Source organism: Arachis hypogaea, chromosome 15, assembly GCF_003086295.3.
Source record: "Arachis hypogaea cultivar Tifrunner chromosome 15, arahy.Tifrunner.gnm2.J5K5, whole genome shotgun sequence".
Taxonomy (NCBI): domain Eukaryota; kingdom Viridiplantae; phylum Streptophyta; class Magnoliopsida; order Fabales; family Fabaceae; genus Arachis; species Arachis hypogaea.
In genome coordinates this window covers 144,230,059-144,246,819 of record NC_092050.1, presented here as the reverse complement: position 1 = coordinate 144,246,819, position 16,761 = coordinate 144,230,059, and positions in this window count along the sequence as shown.

The following is a 16,761-nucleotide window of genomic DNA, read 5'->3' as shown; positions in this document are numbered from 1 at the left end:
ATTTAGATATTAGTTTTGTTGGCCTCAGGGTAATCGATCCCCGAGCCGCCATTTTTTGTTATTTAGATATCCGTTTTGTTGGCTTCAGGGTGATCAATTTTCGGGTGGCCGTTTACTTATTTGGATATCTATTTTATAATTTATATATTTGTTCTGTTGGCCTCAGAGTGATCGATCCCTGAGCCACCATTTTTTGTTATTTGGATATCTATTTTGTTGGCCTTGGAGTGATCGATCCCTAGGTAGCCGTTTACTTATTTGGATATCCGTTTTGTTATTTGGATATCCATTTCGTTGGCCTCGGGGTGACCGATTCTCGGGTGGCTGTTTATTTATTTGTATATCTGCTTTGTTATTTGGATATCCGTTTAGTTAGCCTCGGGGTGATCGATCCCTGGGTAGCAGTTTACTTATTTGGATATCCGTTTTATTGACCTCAGGGTGATCGATCATCGGGTCACCATTTTTTTGTTATTTGGATATCTGTTTTATTTTTTGGATATCCGTGTCGTTGGCCTCAGGGTAATTGATTTTCGGGTAGCCGTTTACTTATTTGGATATCCGTTTTGTTAGCCACGGGATGATCGATCCCTAGGTAGTCATTTACTTATTTGGATATCCGCTTTGTTTTTTGGATATCCGTTTTGTTAGCCTCGGAGTGATCGATCCCTAAGTAGCCGTTTCCTTATTTGCATATCTGCTTTGTTATTGGATATCCATTTTATTGGCCTCGGGGTGATTGATTCCTGGGTCTCCGTTTTTTTTATTTAGATATCTGTTTTGTTAGCCTCAGGGTGATCGATTTCTAAGTAGCCGTTTACTTATTTGGATATCCGTTTTTTTGGCCTCGGGGTGATCGATCCCCGGGTCACTATTTTTTATTATTTGGACATCTGTTTTGTTATTTGGATATCGTTTGGTTGGCCTCGGGGTGATTGATTTTTGGGTAGTTGTTTACTGATTTGGATATCCGTTTTGTTGGCCTCGAGATGATCGGTCCCCGTGGGTAGCCGCGTTTAGTTCGTGCCGATGGATGGGGCAATACTTTTGAAAAAATGAATTTTATTTGAGGTTTAGACCTCATTAAAACCTCCCGATGTGGGTAGAAAAGAGTGCTTGATAAGAAATATACGATTAAACAACTTAAACAATAAATGAAAGAGAAAAAAAGAAAAAAAAATAAAAGGTAAAGAGATAGTCTTAAAAGACCTCGATCTTGTTGCTTTGGAAGGATGTTTCTATGTATAGTAGCACCGTAAGTTGGTGGCATTCTAGGATTTTGGGAGCTCGGTCCCATCTAGTCTTTCAAGCTTGTAGGATCCTTTTCCGATTACCATCTTGATTCGGTAGGGACCCTCCCTGTTAGGCGTGAGCTTCCCTTCTCCGAGAGTGGGGGGACTGATGTCATTTTTTCGTAAGACGAGGTCTCCTTGTCTGAAGCTCGTCGCACCGTACTGTGATTGTACCTTAGGGTTATTCTCTATTTTAGGGCTAGCTCCCGTAGGTGTGCTATGCTCTTGAACTCGTCTGCGAGGTCTCACTTTATTTTTTCATCGTTTCTTCCCACAGTTTTGCGTGAGCTGAGGTCTTGGCATGCATTGAGGTCAGCGAGGAAGATGCCTGCTGCGTCTCTGGATCTCTTACGGAGGGTCAAGTTGGTGTTGACGCACATTTCCACGACTTCTCGGTCCCTGTGTATCATTCCGATGATAACATTATCGGCCTCAAACTTCATGATTAGGAACTTGGTGAAGATGACAACGGATAGGTCGTTGATTGTCTTTCTTCCAAGGATGATGTTGTAGGTAGTGGAGTCCTTGAGAACCACGAACTCAAAGAGGATGGCCTTTCTCTGGCTTCCGGTTCCGATGGTTAGTGGTAACACTATGGAACCGTTCGGTTTGAGAAAGTTGTCTCCGAGTTCGATCACCCCATAGCGGTGGGTTTGCAAATTTTTGTTTTAGAGACCCAGTTTGTTGAAGGCTCCTCTGAAAAGGATGTTGAAATCAGCTCCGGTGTCGACCAGTATTCTTTTTACAAGTCCGGATCCAACTTTTGCCGAGATGACGAATGGGGTGTCTTCCGTCGAGGTGTTGTGTTGGCAATCATCGGGAGAAAATGTGATCGCCACTGGAACCAAGGAGATTGGTGCTTGGTTTCTTGTGGCTAGGACTTTGAGATCCTATTTTAGTGCTAATTTTGAATTTTTCGGCGCGTCCTTTTCGGTGGTGACATTTACGATTATGTTGGAGTTGGTTTCTAGACTTTCTTGGGGTGCCTCTCGTATTGTCTTCGGGTTGCGCCTTTCGTATTCTGGTGATCTTTCTTTTTTGGTTCTCAGATGGCTTGTTCGAGGGCATCTTTTAAGTCGAAGCAATCTTGGGTTTTATATCTGTATCCTCGGTGGTAGTTGCAGTACAGACTCTTGTTACCGCCTGTCCATTCCTTTAGTTGTCACGCCTTCAGGAGGATGCCTCGTTCTGCTATTTGGTGGTAGATTTCAGTGATGGAAACGGGTATGGGGTGTAGTTCGAGAACTTTCCAACCCTAGGTGATCAGTTGGCGTTTACGGGTTTGGGGTGTTCTTTCGGTGTAATCCTTAGTGATGGGTTACCACGAGGTGCCGTGTTGTCGTGCTGCCCTTTGTTGGCTGCCACAACTTGGCTCACCTCTTCATCGTTGTTGTATTCTTTTGCGACTCATTGAATTTCATGCATGGTCTAGACTGGCTTGGTGGTTGAAGTGTTTCCGGAAGTCTTCTTTCATGAGGCCGTTGGTCAGACAAAGACTGGCGACTGAGTCCATAAGTCTGTCGATCGTTAGGCACTCAATGTTGAAGCTATCAAGGTATGTTCTTGTGGATTCATCTTGTCTTTGGGTGATTCCGAGCAAGCTCATGGGGGTGTTTTACTTTGGTGATCCTGGTGGTGACCTGAGCCATGAACTTTCTGGAGATGTTGTGAAAGATGGTCATGGAGCCGTTTGGGAGGGCGTTGAACTATTTAATTGCGGGGTCGGCTAAGGTTACCAGGACGGCCCTGCACTGGATCGTATCGGCGGCTCCTTCCAGGTTCATCCTGGCCTCGAAGGCCGTTAGGTGTTCCTGGAGATCTTTGGTACCGTCGTATTTCATATCAGTAGGATCATCGAAGCCCTTTGGGAGTTTGACTCTCAAGATTTTTTCTGTGAACGTGGTGGCTTCCTGATGAGCGGATAATTTATACGCTTTTTGGCATTATTTTTAGGTAGTTTTTAGTATGTTTTAATTATTTTTTAGTATATTTTTATTAGTTTTTTTTTTTCAAAATTCACATTTCTGGACTTTACTATGAGTTTGTGTATTTTTCTGTGATTTCAGGTATTTTCTGGCTGAAATTGAGGGACCTGAGTAAAAATCTGATTCAAAGGCTGAAAAAGGACTGCAGATGCTGTTGGATTCTGACCTCCCTACATTCGAAGTGGATTTTCTGGAGCTACAGAAGCCCAATTGGCACGCTCTCAATTGCGTTAGAAAGTAGACATCCTGGGCTTTCCAGAAATATATAATAGTCCATACTTTGCTCGAAATTTGATGGCCCAAACCGGCGTTCCAAGTCAGCATAAAAATTCTGGCGTCAAAACGTCAGAACTGGCATAAAAGCTGGAGTTAAACGCCCAAACTGGCACAAAAGCTGGCGTTTAACTCCAGGAATAGCCTATGCACATGAAAGCTTCTATGCTGAACCCAAGCACACACCAAGTGAGCCCGGAAGTGGATTTCTGCACCATTTACTCATTTCTGTAAACCCTAGGCTACTAGTTTCAACGGTGGAGTTTCTACACCCCATAGATTAAGGTGTGGAACTTTGCTGTTCTTCATGAATTAATGCAAAGTACTATTGTTTTTCTATTCAAATCAAGCCTATTTCTTCTCTAAGATATTCATTCGCACTCAAGAACATGATGAATGTGATGATTATGTGACACTCATCATCATTCTCACCTATGAACGCGTGTCTGACAACCACTTCCATTCTACATGCAAACAAGCTTGAATGTGTATCTCTTGGGTTTCTAATCTTATATTAGAACCTTCGTGGTATAGGCTAGAACTATTGGCGGCCATTCCTGAGATCTGAAAAGTCTAAGCCTTGTCTGTGGTATTCCGAGTAGGATTTGGGAAGGGATGACTGTGATGAGCTTCAAACTCGCGAGTGTTGGGCGTAGTGACAGACGCAAAAGGATCAATGGATCCTATTCCAACATGATCGAGAACCGACAGATGATTAGCCGTGTGGTGATAGCGCATTTGGACCATTTTCACTGAGAGGACGGGAGGTAGCCATTGACAACGGTGAAACCCAACATAAAGCTTGCCATGGAAAGGAGTATGAATGATTGGATGAAGACAATAGGAAAGTAGAAGTTCAGGAGGAACAAAGCATCTTCATACGCTTATCTGAAATTCTCACCAATGAATTACATAAGTATCTCTATCTTATTTTATATTTTATTCATATTTTAATTATCAATTCTCCATAACCATTTGAATCTGCCTGACTGAGATTTACAAGATGACCATAGCTTGCTTCAAGCCGACAATCTCCGTGGGATCGACCCTTACTCACGTAAGGTTTATTACTTGGACGACCCAGTGCACTTGCTGGTTAGTTGTGCGGAGTTGTGACAAGGAGTTGAGATTACAATTGTGCGTACCAAGTTGTTGGCGCCATTGATGATCATAATTTCGTGCACCAAGTTTATGGCGCTGTTGCCGGGGATTGTTCGAGTTTGGACAACTGACGGTTCATCTTGTTGCTTAGATTAGGTAACTTTATTTTATTCTTCAGAATTTTTAAGAACGAATTCTAGAGTTTCAGATGATACTTTCATCATCACAAGAGCTAGTTGATTCCCATCAATTTGGCTGTTGTATGTAATGTCTGCTGAAGCTTGGGTAGCCATGTCTAATCTTTTAGACTGAAGCTTTAGACTAACATTGCATGATTCCTGGAATTCTTATTAAAAATTTTGAATGTCTCTATTTTCTTTTCCAAATAATTTTTGAAAAATTACAAAAAAAATTATAAAATCATAAAAACCAAAAATAATTTATGTTTCTTGTTTGAGTCTAGTGTCAATTTTTAAGTTTGGTGTCCTGTATGTTTTATTTAATTTCTTGCAATTTTTGAATATATGCATTATGTTCTTCATTAATCTTCAAGTTGTTCTTGATGGTTTCCTTGCTCTGATCTTTAAATTCTCTTGTTTTGTGTGTTTTGTTATTTCTCATATGTATTCTAAATTTGTTAGTGTCTCTAATATGAAAATTTCTAAATTTGGTGTCTTGCATGCATTGTTTATTTGATCTTAGTTCTTCATGATTTAGTTTCATTTTGTTATTATTCTCTAAAAATTCAAAAAAAATTCAAAACTATGTCTTTTCAAGTCAATAATACAGAGAATTGAAGATTCAGAACATTCAGCAGAGGAATTACACAGAAAAAGCTGGGCGTTTAAAACGCCCAGTGAGGAAGGAAAACTGGCATTTAAACGCCAGCCGGGTACCCTGGCTGGGCGTTAAACGCCCAAAAGGGTAGAATTTTGGGCGTTAAATGCCAGAATGGATACCATTCTGGGCGTTTAACGCCATGATGGCACAAGAGGGAAGATTTTGTTTTTAATTCAAATCTTTTTCAAATAATATCTTTTCAATCATATCTTTTCAAAATCAAATCCTTTCCATTTTTTTTATTATTTTCGAAAATCCTTGCTATAATTAATGATTTAATTCAAAATTTTCAAGTTGTTACTTGCCTATTAAGAAAGGATCAAATTTTAAATTCTAGAATCATGTCTTTTAATTTCTTGTTAGTCAAGTAATCAACTTTAATTTTAAAAATTTCTTTTAAATTGATTTTCAATCATATCTTCTCAATCATATCTTTTATTTATTTCTGATTTCAAAATCTTTTTCAAAATCACTTAACTACTTTCTCAATTTTAATTTTCGAAAATCATCAATCAATTTTTTCAAAATTTCTTCAAAATCTTTTTAAATTTAATTTTGAAATTTCGTCCCCTCTTCTCACATCCTTCTATTTAAGGACTAACACTCCTCCACTATCAGCAATTCAGACTCTCTCTCTATAAGTTCGAATTCTCATATCTACCTTCTCCTTCTATTCTTCTTTTCCTCTGACACCTCAAGGAATCTCTATAGTGTAAAATAGAGAATTCCATACTTTCTTCTCCTCTCTTTCATATGAGCAAGAGCAAGGACAAAGGCATTCCTGTTGAAGTTGATCCTGAACCTGAAAGGACCTTAAAGAGAAAGCTAAGAGAATCTAAAGCACAACTCTCTGTAGAGGACCTAACAGAAATTTTCAAACAAGAAGAAGACATGGCAGCTGAAAATAACAACAATGCCAATAATGCAAGGAAGGTGCTTGGTGACTTTACTACACCTACTCCCGACTTCTATGGGAGAAGCATCTCTATCCCTGCCATTGGAGCAAACAACTTTGAGCTTAAGCCTCAATTAGTTTCTCTAATGCAACAAAATTGCAAGTTTCATGGACTTCTATTGGAAGATCCTCATCAGTTCTTAGCTGAATTCTTGCAAATCTGTGACACTGTCAAGACCAATGGAGTTGATCCCGAGGTCTACAGGCTTATGCTTTTCCCTTTTGCTGTAAGAGACAGAGCTAGAACATAGTTGGATTCACAACCTAAGGAAAGCCTGAACTCTTGGGAAAAGCTGGTCAGTGCTTTCCTGACCAAATTCTTTCCACCTCAAAAGATGTGCAAGCTTAGAGTGGAAATCCAAACCTTCAGACAGAAGGAAGGTGAGTCCCTCTATAAAGCTTGGGAAAGATATAAGCAATTGATCAAAAGGTGTCCTACTGACATGCTTCCAGAATGGAGCATCATATGTATATTCTATGATGGTCTGTCTGAGTTGTCAAAAATGTCATTAGACCATTCTGCAGGAGGATCTCTTCATCTGAAAACCCCTGCAGAAGCTCAGGAACTCTTTGAAATGGTTGCAAATAACCAATTCATGTACACTTCTGAAAGGAATCCTGTGAATAATGGAACAAATCAGAAGAAAGGAGTTCTTGAGATTGATACTTTGAATGCCATATTGGCTCAGAACAAAATATTGACTCAGCAAGTCAATATGATTTCTCAAAGTCTATCTGGCATGCAAGCAGCAACAGGCAGTACCAAAGAAGCTTCATCTGAAGAAGAAGCTTATGATCCTGAGAACCCAGAAATGGAAAAGGTGAATTATATGGGAGAACCTTATGGAAACACCTATAATCCTTCATGGAGAAATCATCCAAATCTCTCATGGAAGGACCAACAGAGGCCTCAACAAGGCTTCAACAACAGTAATGGTGGAAGAAATAGGTTTGGCAATAGCAAGCCTTTTCCATCATCTTCTCAGCAACAAATAGAGAATTCTAAGCAGAACCACTCTGACTTAGCAACTGTAGTCTCTTATCTATCTAAGACCACTCTAAGTTTCATGACTGAAACAAGGTCCTCCATTAGAAATTTGGAGGCACAAGTGGGTTAGCTGAGAAAGAGGATTACTAAACTCCCTCCTAGTACTCCCTCAATACCTCAGAAGAGACAGGATCCTGGAAAGTTCTCAATACCTTGTACCATAGGCACCATGACCTTTGAGAAGGCTCTGTGTGACCTGGAGTCAAGTATAAACCTCATGCCACTCTCTGTAATGGAGAAGTTAGGGATCCTTGAGGTACAACCTGCAAGAATCTCACTAGAGATGGCAGACAATTCAAGGAAACAGGCTTATGGACTTGTAGAGGATGTCTTGGTAAAGGTTGAAGGCCACTACATCCCTGCTGATTTCATAATCCTAGACACTGGGAAGTGTAAGGATGAATCCATCATCCTTGGCAGACCCTTCCTAGCCACAGCAAAAGCTGTGATTGATGTTGACAGAGGAGAATTGGTCCTTCAAGTGAATGAGGACTCCCTTGTATTTAAAGCTCAAGGATCTCCCTCTGTAACCATGGAGAGGAAGCATGAAAAACTTCTCTCAATGCAGAGTCAAATAGAGCCCCCACATTCAAACTCTAAGTTTGGTGTTGGGAGGCCATCATCATGCTCTGAGTATCTGTAAGGCTCCATGAGAGTCCACTGTCAAGCTATTGACATTAAAGAAGCGCTTGTTGAGAGGCAACTCAATTTTATTTAATCATATCTATTCATTTTCCATTGTTATTTTATGTTTTCTGTAGGTTGATGATCATGTGAAGTCACAAAAATAATTGAAAAAGCAAAAACAGAATGAAAAACAGTATTAAAAATAGCACACCCTGGAGGAGAAGCTTACTGGCGTTTAAACGTCAGAAAGGGGAGAAAAGCTGGCGTTAAACGCCAAAAATGGGCAGCAACCTGGCGCTTAACGCCAGGATTGGCAATCAAGGGGGCGTTTACACGCCAACAAGGTATAGGGATGACAAATCCTTGACACCTCAAGATCTGTGGACCCCACAGAATCTCCACCTACCTCCTCTCTCTCTCTTCTTCACACCTTTCCCAAATATCCTTCACCAATCACCTCAATAACACCCTTCCCCAAAAACCCCTCACCTATCAAATCCTACCCTCTTCTCCATAATCTCTTCACCAATCCACATCCATCCATCATAAAACCCCACCTACCTCACCATTCAAATTCAAACCACTTTCCCTCCCAAACCCACCAATACATGGCCAAACCCTACCCCTCTCTCCACTCCTATATAATCCAATCTTCACTCCTTCATTTTCACACATCATACACACTACTTACCCCCTTGGCCAAACCACTAAACCCCGCTCCATCTCCTCTATTTCTTCTTCTTCTACTCTCTTCTTTCTTCTTTTGCTCGAGGACGAGCAAACCTTCTAGGTTTGGTGTGGTAAAAGTGTTGCTTTTTGTTTTCCCATAACCATTTATGGCACCAAAGGCCGGAGAAATCTCTAGAAAGAGGAAAGGGAATGCAAAAGCTTCCACCTCCGAGTCATGAGGAGATGGAGAGATTCATCTCAAAGGTGCATCAAGACCACTTCTATGAAGTTGTGGCCAAGAAGAAGGTGATCCCCGAGGTCCCTTTCAAGCTAAAAAAGGGCGAATATCCAGAGATCTAACATGAGATTCGAAGAAGAGGTTGGGAAATTCTCACCAACCCCATTCAACAAGTCAGAATCTTAATGGTTCAAGAGTTTTATGCCAATGCATGGATCTCCAAGAACCATGATCAAAGTGTGAACCTGGATCCAAAGAATTGGCTTACAATGGTCTGAGGGAAATGCTTAAATTTTAGTCCGGAAAATATAAGGTTGGCATTCAACTTGCCCATGATGCAAGGAGATGCACGCCCCTACACTAGAAGGGTCAACTTTGATCAAAGGTTGGACCAAGTGCTCATAGACATTTGTGAAGAGGGCGCTCAATGGAAGAGAGATTCAAGAGGGAAGTCGGTTCAACTAAGAAGGCATGACCTCAAGCCCGTGGTTAGGGGATGGTTGGAGTTCATCTAACGCTCAATCATTCCTACTAGCAACTGGTCTGAAGTTACTATAGACCAGACTATCATGATCCATAGCATCATGATTGGAGAGGAAGTAGAAGTTCATGAGGTTATATCCCTAGAACTCTACAAGGTGGCGGACAAGTCCTCTACTTTGGCAAGGTTAGCCTTTCCTCATCTCATTTGTCACCTCTGCAATTCAGCTGGAATTGACATAGAGGAAGACATCCTCATTGATGAGGACAAGCCCATCACTAAGAAAAGATGGAGCAAACAAGAGAGCCCACTCATGGACAAGAGCATGAGGAAATTTCTCATCATGAAATCCCTGAGATGCCTCAAGGGATGCATTTTCCTCCACAAAACTATTGGGAGCAAATCAACACCTCCCTAGGAGAATTAAGTTCCAACATGGGACAACTAAGGGTGGAGCACCAAGAGCATTCCATCCTCCTCCATGAAATTAGAGAAGACCAAAGAGTCATGAGGGAGGAGCAACAAAGCTAAGGAAGAGACATTGAGGAGCTCGAGCACTCTATAAGATCTTCAAGAGGAAGAACAAGCCGCCATCACTAAGGTGGACCCGTTCTTTAATTTCCTTGTTCTTATTTTTCTGTTTTTTGAAAATTATGCTTTATGTTCTATCTATGTTTGTGTCTTTATTACATGATCATTAGTGTCTAGTGTCTATGCCTTAAAGCTATGAATGTCCTATGAATCCATCACCTTTCTTAAATGAAAAATGTTTTTAATTGCAAAAGAACAAGAAGTACATGAATTTCGAATTTTAAAAAAAGTCTAATTATTTTGATGTAGTGGCAATACTTTTTGTTTTCTGAATGAATGCTTGAACAGTGCATATTTTTGAATTTGTTGTTCATGAATGTTTAAATTGTTGGCTCTTGAAAGAATGATGAAAAAGGAGAAATGTTATTTGATAATCTGAAAAATCATAAAATTGATTCTTGAAGCAAGAAAAAGCAGTGAAAAGCTTGCGGAAAAAAAAAAGAAAAAGAAAGAAAAAGAAAAAGCAAGAAGAAAAAGCCAATAGCCCTTTAAACTAAAAGGCAAGGGTAAAATAAAAAGGATCCAAGGCTTTGAGCATCAGTGGATAGGAGGGCCCACAGGAATAAAATCCTGGCCTAAGCGGCTAAACCAAGCTGTCCCTAACCATGTGCTTGTGGCGTGAAGGTGTCAAGTGAAAGGCTTGAGACTGAGCGGTTAAAGTCATGGTCCAAAGTAAAAAGAGTGTGCTTAAGAGCTCTGGACACCTCTAATTGGGGACTCTAGCAAAGCTGAGTCACAATCTGAAAAGGTTCACCCAGTTATGTGTCTGTGGCATTTATGTATCCGGTGGTAATACTGGAAAACAAAATGCTTAGGGTCACGGCCAAGACTCATAAAGTAACTGTGTTCAAGAATCAACATACAGAACTAGGAGAATCAATAACACTATCTGAATTCTGAGTTCCTATAGATGCCAATCATTCTAAACTTCAAAGGATAAAGTGAAATGCCAAAACTGTTCAGAAGCAAAAAGCTAATAGTCCCGCTCATCTAATTAAGACTGATCTTCATAGATATTTTTGGAATTTATTGTATATTCTCTTATTTTTATCCTACTTTGTTTTTAGTTGCTTGGGGACAAGCAACAATTTAAGTTTGTAGTTGTGATGAGCGGATAATTTATACGCCTTTTGGCATTATTTTTAGGTAGTTTTTAGTATGTTTTAATTACTTTTTAGTATATTTTTATTAGTTTTTATTCAAAATTCATATTTCTGGACTTTACTATGAGTTTGTGTGTTTTTCTGTGATTTCAGGTATTTTCTGGCTGAAATTGAGGGACTTGAGCAAAAATCTGATTCAGAGGCTGAAAAAAGACTATAGATGCTGTTGGATTTTGACCTCCATGCATTCAAAGTGGATTTTCTGGAGCTACAAAATCCCAATTGGTGCGCTCTCAATTGTGTTGAAAAGTAGACATCCTGGGCTTTTCAGCAATATATAATAGTTTATACTTTACCCGAGATTTGATGGCCCAAACCGGCGTTCCAAGTCAGCATAAAAATTATGGCGTCAAAACGCCATAATTGGCATAAAAGCTGGAGTTAAACGCCCAAACTGGCACAAAAGCTGGCGTTTAACTCCAGGAACAGCCTATGCACGTGAAAGCTTCTATGCTCAGCCCAAGCACACACCAAGTGGGTCCAGAAGTGGATTTCTGCACTATTTACTCATTTCTGTAAACCCTAGGCTACTAGTTTCCTATAAGTAGGACCTTTTGCTATTGTATTTTTATCTTGGAATCTTTAGTTCATATTTTGATCTCTTGATCACATTTTGGGGGCTGGCCTCACGGCCATGCCTACACCTTTTGTTCTTATGTATTTTCAACGGTGGAGTTTCTACACCCCATAGATTAGGGTGTGGAGCTCTGCTGTTCTCAATGAATTAATGCAAAGTACTATTGTTTTTCTATTCAACTCAAGCCTATTTCTTCTCTAAGATATTCATTCGCACTCAAGAACATGATGAATGTGATGATTATGTGACACTCATCATCATTCTCACCTATGAACGCGTGCCTGACAACCACTTCCGTTCTACATGCAAACAAGCTTGAATGTGTATCTCTTGGGTTTCTAATCTCAGATTAGAACCTTCGTGGTATAGGCTAGAACTATTGGCGGCCATTCTTGAGATCCGAAAAGTCTAAACCTTGTCTGTGGTATTCCGAGTAGGATCTGGGAAGGGATGACGGTGACGAGCTTCAAACTCGCAAGTGTTGGGCGTAGTGACAGACGCAAAAGGATCAATGGATCCTATTCCAACATGATCAAGAACCGACAGATGATTAGCCGTGTGGTGACAGCGCATTTGGACCATTTTCACTGAGAGGACGGGAGGTAGCCATTGACAACGGTGAAACCCAACATAAAGCTTGCCATGGAAAGGAGTATGAATGATTGGATGAAGACAATAGGAAAGTAGAAGTTCAGGAGGAACAAAGCATCTTCATACGCTTATCTGAAATTCTCACCAATGAATTACATAAGTATCTCTATCTTATTTTATATTTTATTCATATCTTAATTATCAATTCTCCATAACCATTTGAATCCGCCTGACTAAGATTTACAAGATGACCATAGCTTGCTTCAAGCCGACAATCTCCGTGGGATCGACCCTTACTCACGTAAGGTTTATTACTTGGACGACCCAGTGCACTTGCTGGTTAGTTGTGCGAAGTTGTGACAAAGAGTTGAGATTACAATTGTGCGTACCAAGTTGTTGGCGCCATTGATGATTACAATTTCGTGCACCACTCCCATTATCACGTGCTCGCTTCGTGCTCGTTTGGCCTCCCAATGGTGCCGTCAGTCGTCCTTTCCGCGTCGCCATTCTGGGTCTCAAAAAACGCTGTGGTCATGTCGTTTACTGTGTTGTGGTGGTGGCTTGAGGATTGCTCATCGAGATTCTCTATCATGCCGCCATGATTCGGCAGTCCCACAGACGGCGCTAATGTATTTGAAGTCTCTGGTACGGGTTGTGAGGTGGATTGGGGACTTGCGAGTCGACGCGGTTGTCAAATCGTCTTCTTGGAGCGGTGGGGGTGGCACCTGAAAAGTCACTCCAACGCCCAAGTCAGAATGGATCTAAGAGATGTGTGTGTATGTGAGGAATGAGTGAGTACCTGAGGGGGCTTCTGGTTCCCCTTTACATAGTTGGTGGTAGTTATCTCATCTTATCTTATCTGGCTAAGATAAAGAAGGTATTTGAATTCAAATGTCTGGTGGTAGTTATCTCATCTTATCTTATCTGGCTAAGATAAGGGAGGTATTTGAATTTGAATGTTTGTTAGAGATTGTAGGACCGGTTTGGACCGTTAAAAGGAGGCCAAACCCGATGTAACCGGGTCGGAGGCCGTTCCGGTGTGGGACCCGGGTCCGTAACAATTAATCAACAAAAAAAAAAACAAAAAAAGTATATTATTTTTCATGAATCATGACAACATATATTTTGAACAATATTATTACATCTAAGTGATATTAAAAAAATATAAATGGTTAAAAGAAAAAAGAAGTGATATATCATATATAGACGATAAAGAGACTATATAATAATACATTCACATAATCACCTGGTACATATTTAGCAAATTAAGAAATAATAAAAACAAAAACTATGGTTATCAACCAAATTCTAGTTGTGCAAAAAATTAGCAAGAGTGAAGAATGAGAAAGAAGAGAGGCATGAGATTATGTGAGAAGAGATAAAGAATATGTGTAAAATAAAATATTGATTTATGTAATAAATATAAGGAGTGATGCGTATGAAAGGAGTGAAGGAATTTAAATAAATTTATACCTATTAAAACGAGTTAATATTAACATTGAAAGCAATAGTGCAACCTAGGGATGCCTTCCTGCTCTCTATACCGCCCCTAGATTTGCTCTCCATTTCCACCTCCGACTCCCGCCGTGGGGAATATTGCCCCCAATTTCTTGCGAGACTTAATTCCCTATAGGATCCCATTCTCTATCTCTCTAATAGCTCTGACTGATCATTAATTTTCATAGGAGTAGAGTTGCAAGTATCTATCCTATACAAAAAACAGCAAGATTTTATACAAAACATTAAATAGCATACGACGACTTCTTTCGAATTGACGCGGTGGGAGACGCAACAATGAGGCAGCGTGCAAAGTGGACGAGGTGGGAGATGCGACAACAGAGAAAGGAATGGACACGACGACGTAATTGCGGAGTGGAGAATGGACACACCCTCGAATAGGAGAAAGAACGTCGCGAACAGAGAGAATGGCACAGTGAGGGTTGACTGCGCGGTAAGGGGTGACGACAGGTTAGGGGTGAAAGTGCAGTGAGAGTGAGAAGGGAGAGTTGCAAGGGGGTGGTTGCAGAGAGGTTGGATGGAGTATGGACGGCGCTAGGGATCTCTATTGAAGAAGGGTTATGCAAATGAGTATTAGAAATTTAGGGTTTCTCGCTATATATATATATATATATATATTTGGGGATTAGAGGGGACGAGGCCGGGATCTCCGCTCGAGTCCTCGCGCTATTCTCGGGGGAATTTTGTCTCATGTCCCTATCCTCACGGAGAAAATTCTCCATGGTCGGATCCTTATTCGGGATAGTCTCCGCGGAAATCCCCGATTAGTATTGTACAAAAGAAATCTATTATAGACACTAATATAATTAGATCTGTTCTTCATAGATAAACTTAGAATTTGCGCGCCTCGGAGGGTTTTGTCATTCCTAGTGTACCCTACCTAAAAATAAAGGATAAGAGAATATGAGCAGTTACGATTAAATACCAATTTCATAATGAAGAATAATGAATAATGAGAAGTAATAAACTTGATATGAAAAAATGAAATAAATTTTCTACTACTAAAGAGAAATAATATTTAAAAAGAATCCTACGATATTATATAAAGATAGATTATTATGAGGAGATGAAAATACAATAAGAATCTTATGGCATAACACAAAGATAGAAGATTATGTTACCTAAAAAAAAAATCTTATGTGGTAACATATAATAAAATTAAATGTCCAAGGATGATTATCCAGTTACTTTGAGCTCTCTTTTAATATATTATGCAAAAAATTAGCAAGTGTGGAGAAGGATAAAGAAGAGAGGCATGAAATTATGTGGGAAGAGATAAAAAAAATGTGTAAAGTGAAATGTTGATTTATATAATAAATATAAAGAGTGATGAGTATGAAAAGAGAGAAAGAATTTTAATTAAATTTATACCTATTAAAAAGAATTAACATTAACATTAAAAGTAATAGTGTGACCTATATAAAAATGAAGGATAAGAGAATATAAGAAATTATAATTAAATACTAATTTTATAATAAAGAATGAGAAGTAATAAACTAGATATAAGAAAATAAAATAAATTCTATAACTATATTATAGTTATTAAAAAAATATTAAAAGAGAATCTTACAACATTATATAAAAAGATATATTATTATAATAAAAAGATAAAAATATTATAAGGCATAATATAAATATTGAAGATTATGGCACCTAAAAAAAATCTTGTTTGATAATATATAATAAAATCAAATGTCTAAAAATAATTCTAGAGTTATTTTATACTCTCTTTTAATAAATAAATAAATAGATATATTGATTTTTGATTGTCCTTGCTTCTTTTATAAATTTCAAGCACACACTCTTAAATTTATCATTATCTTTTGTTATTATATCGTGATTTTTTAAAAAATATATATTTTAAAAACATTAGTTAAGAGCATAAAAATAAAATTTATATTTTCACTATATTTAATACATAAAATTTAAGGATTTTTTATTTTTATAAATTAAATAAATATAATAATTATCAAAATAAATAATTTAAAAAATATTTACCAAAATAAATACTTCTCTCTTATCTCGTTTACACCGTAAAGGAGATAATTTTGCAGGTATCTCATTCATTTACCGTATAAACGAGACAGGTAGACGCGCAATTAATACATGAAAAGGTTGGTAGAATATACTAAAAATGGAAAGATGGAAACGTGAAATTGATGCACGATAAATAAAACACAAAAAGATGAGATAATGATTTCACAATTATTAGGGAAACGGAATAATGAGAAGAGAAGGTTAACCGGATAATGGGGAGGATAACGGGATAACGGGAGGTTTCAATCCCGTTAACCTCCCCTATAAATTGTGAAACTGTTATCTTATCTTTTTGTGTTTTATTTATCGTGCGTCAATTTTACGTTTTTCATCTTTCCATTTTTAACTGTTATCTTATCTTTTTGTGTTTTATTTATCGTGCATCAATTTCACGTTTTTCATGTTTCCATTTTTAGAAGTGGGCACAATTACCGTATTTATTCTCATGGAACTTTCTTTGAACACGTATAAATTTTTTATTTTTTAAATTTAAATCAGTCCAATTGGATCATAATTTAATCTAAATTTTTTTATGTATTCTTTTTGAGTACTAATTGATCAAACAAATCCATTTTAATCTCTTCTACCGACTTTTTTATATACTAATTATATGCTAAAAATTTGAATTATTAATATTATTAATATTTTTTATTATTTTTAAAATTTTTTTAAAAAAATACATGTATCTCATTTACACATATCACACATCCACCTATCTTATTTCGTTTACACTTAAAACAAAATACATACGCAATTATTTTATTTACAATATAAA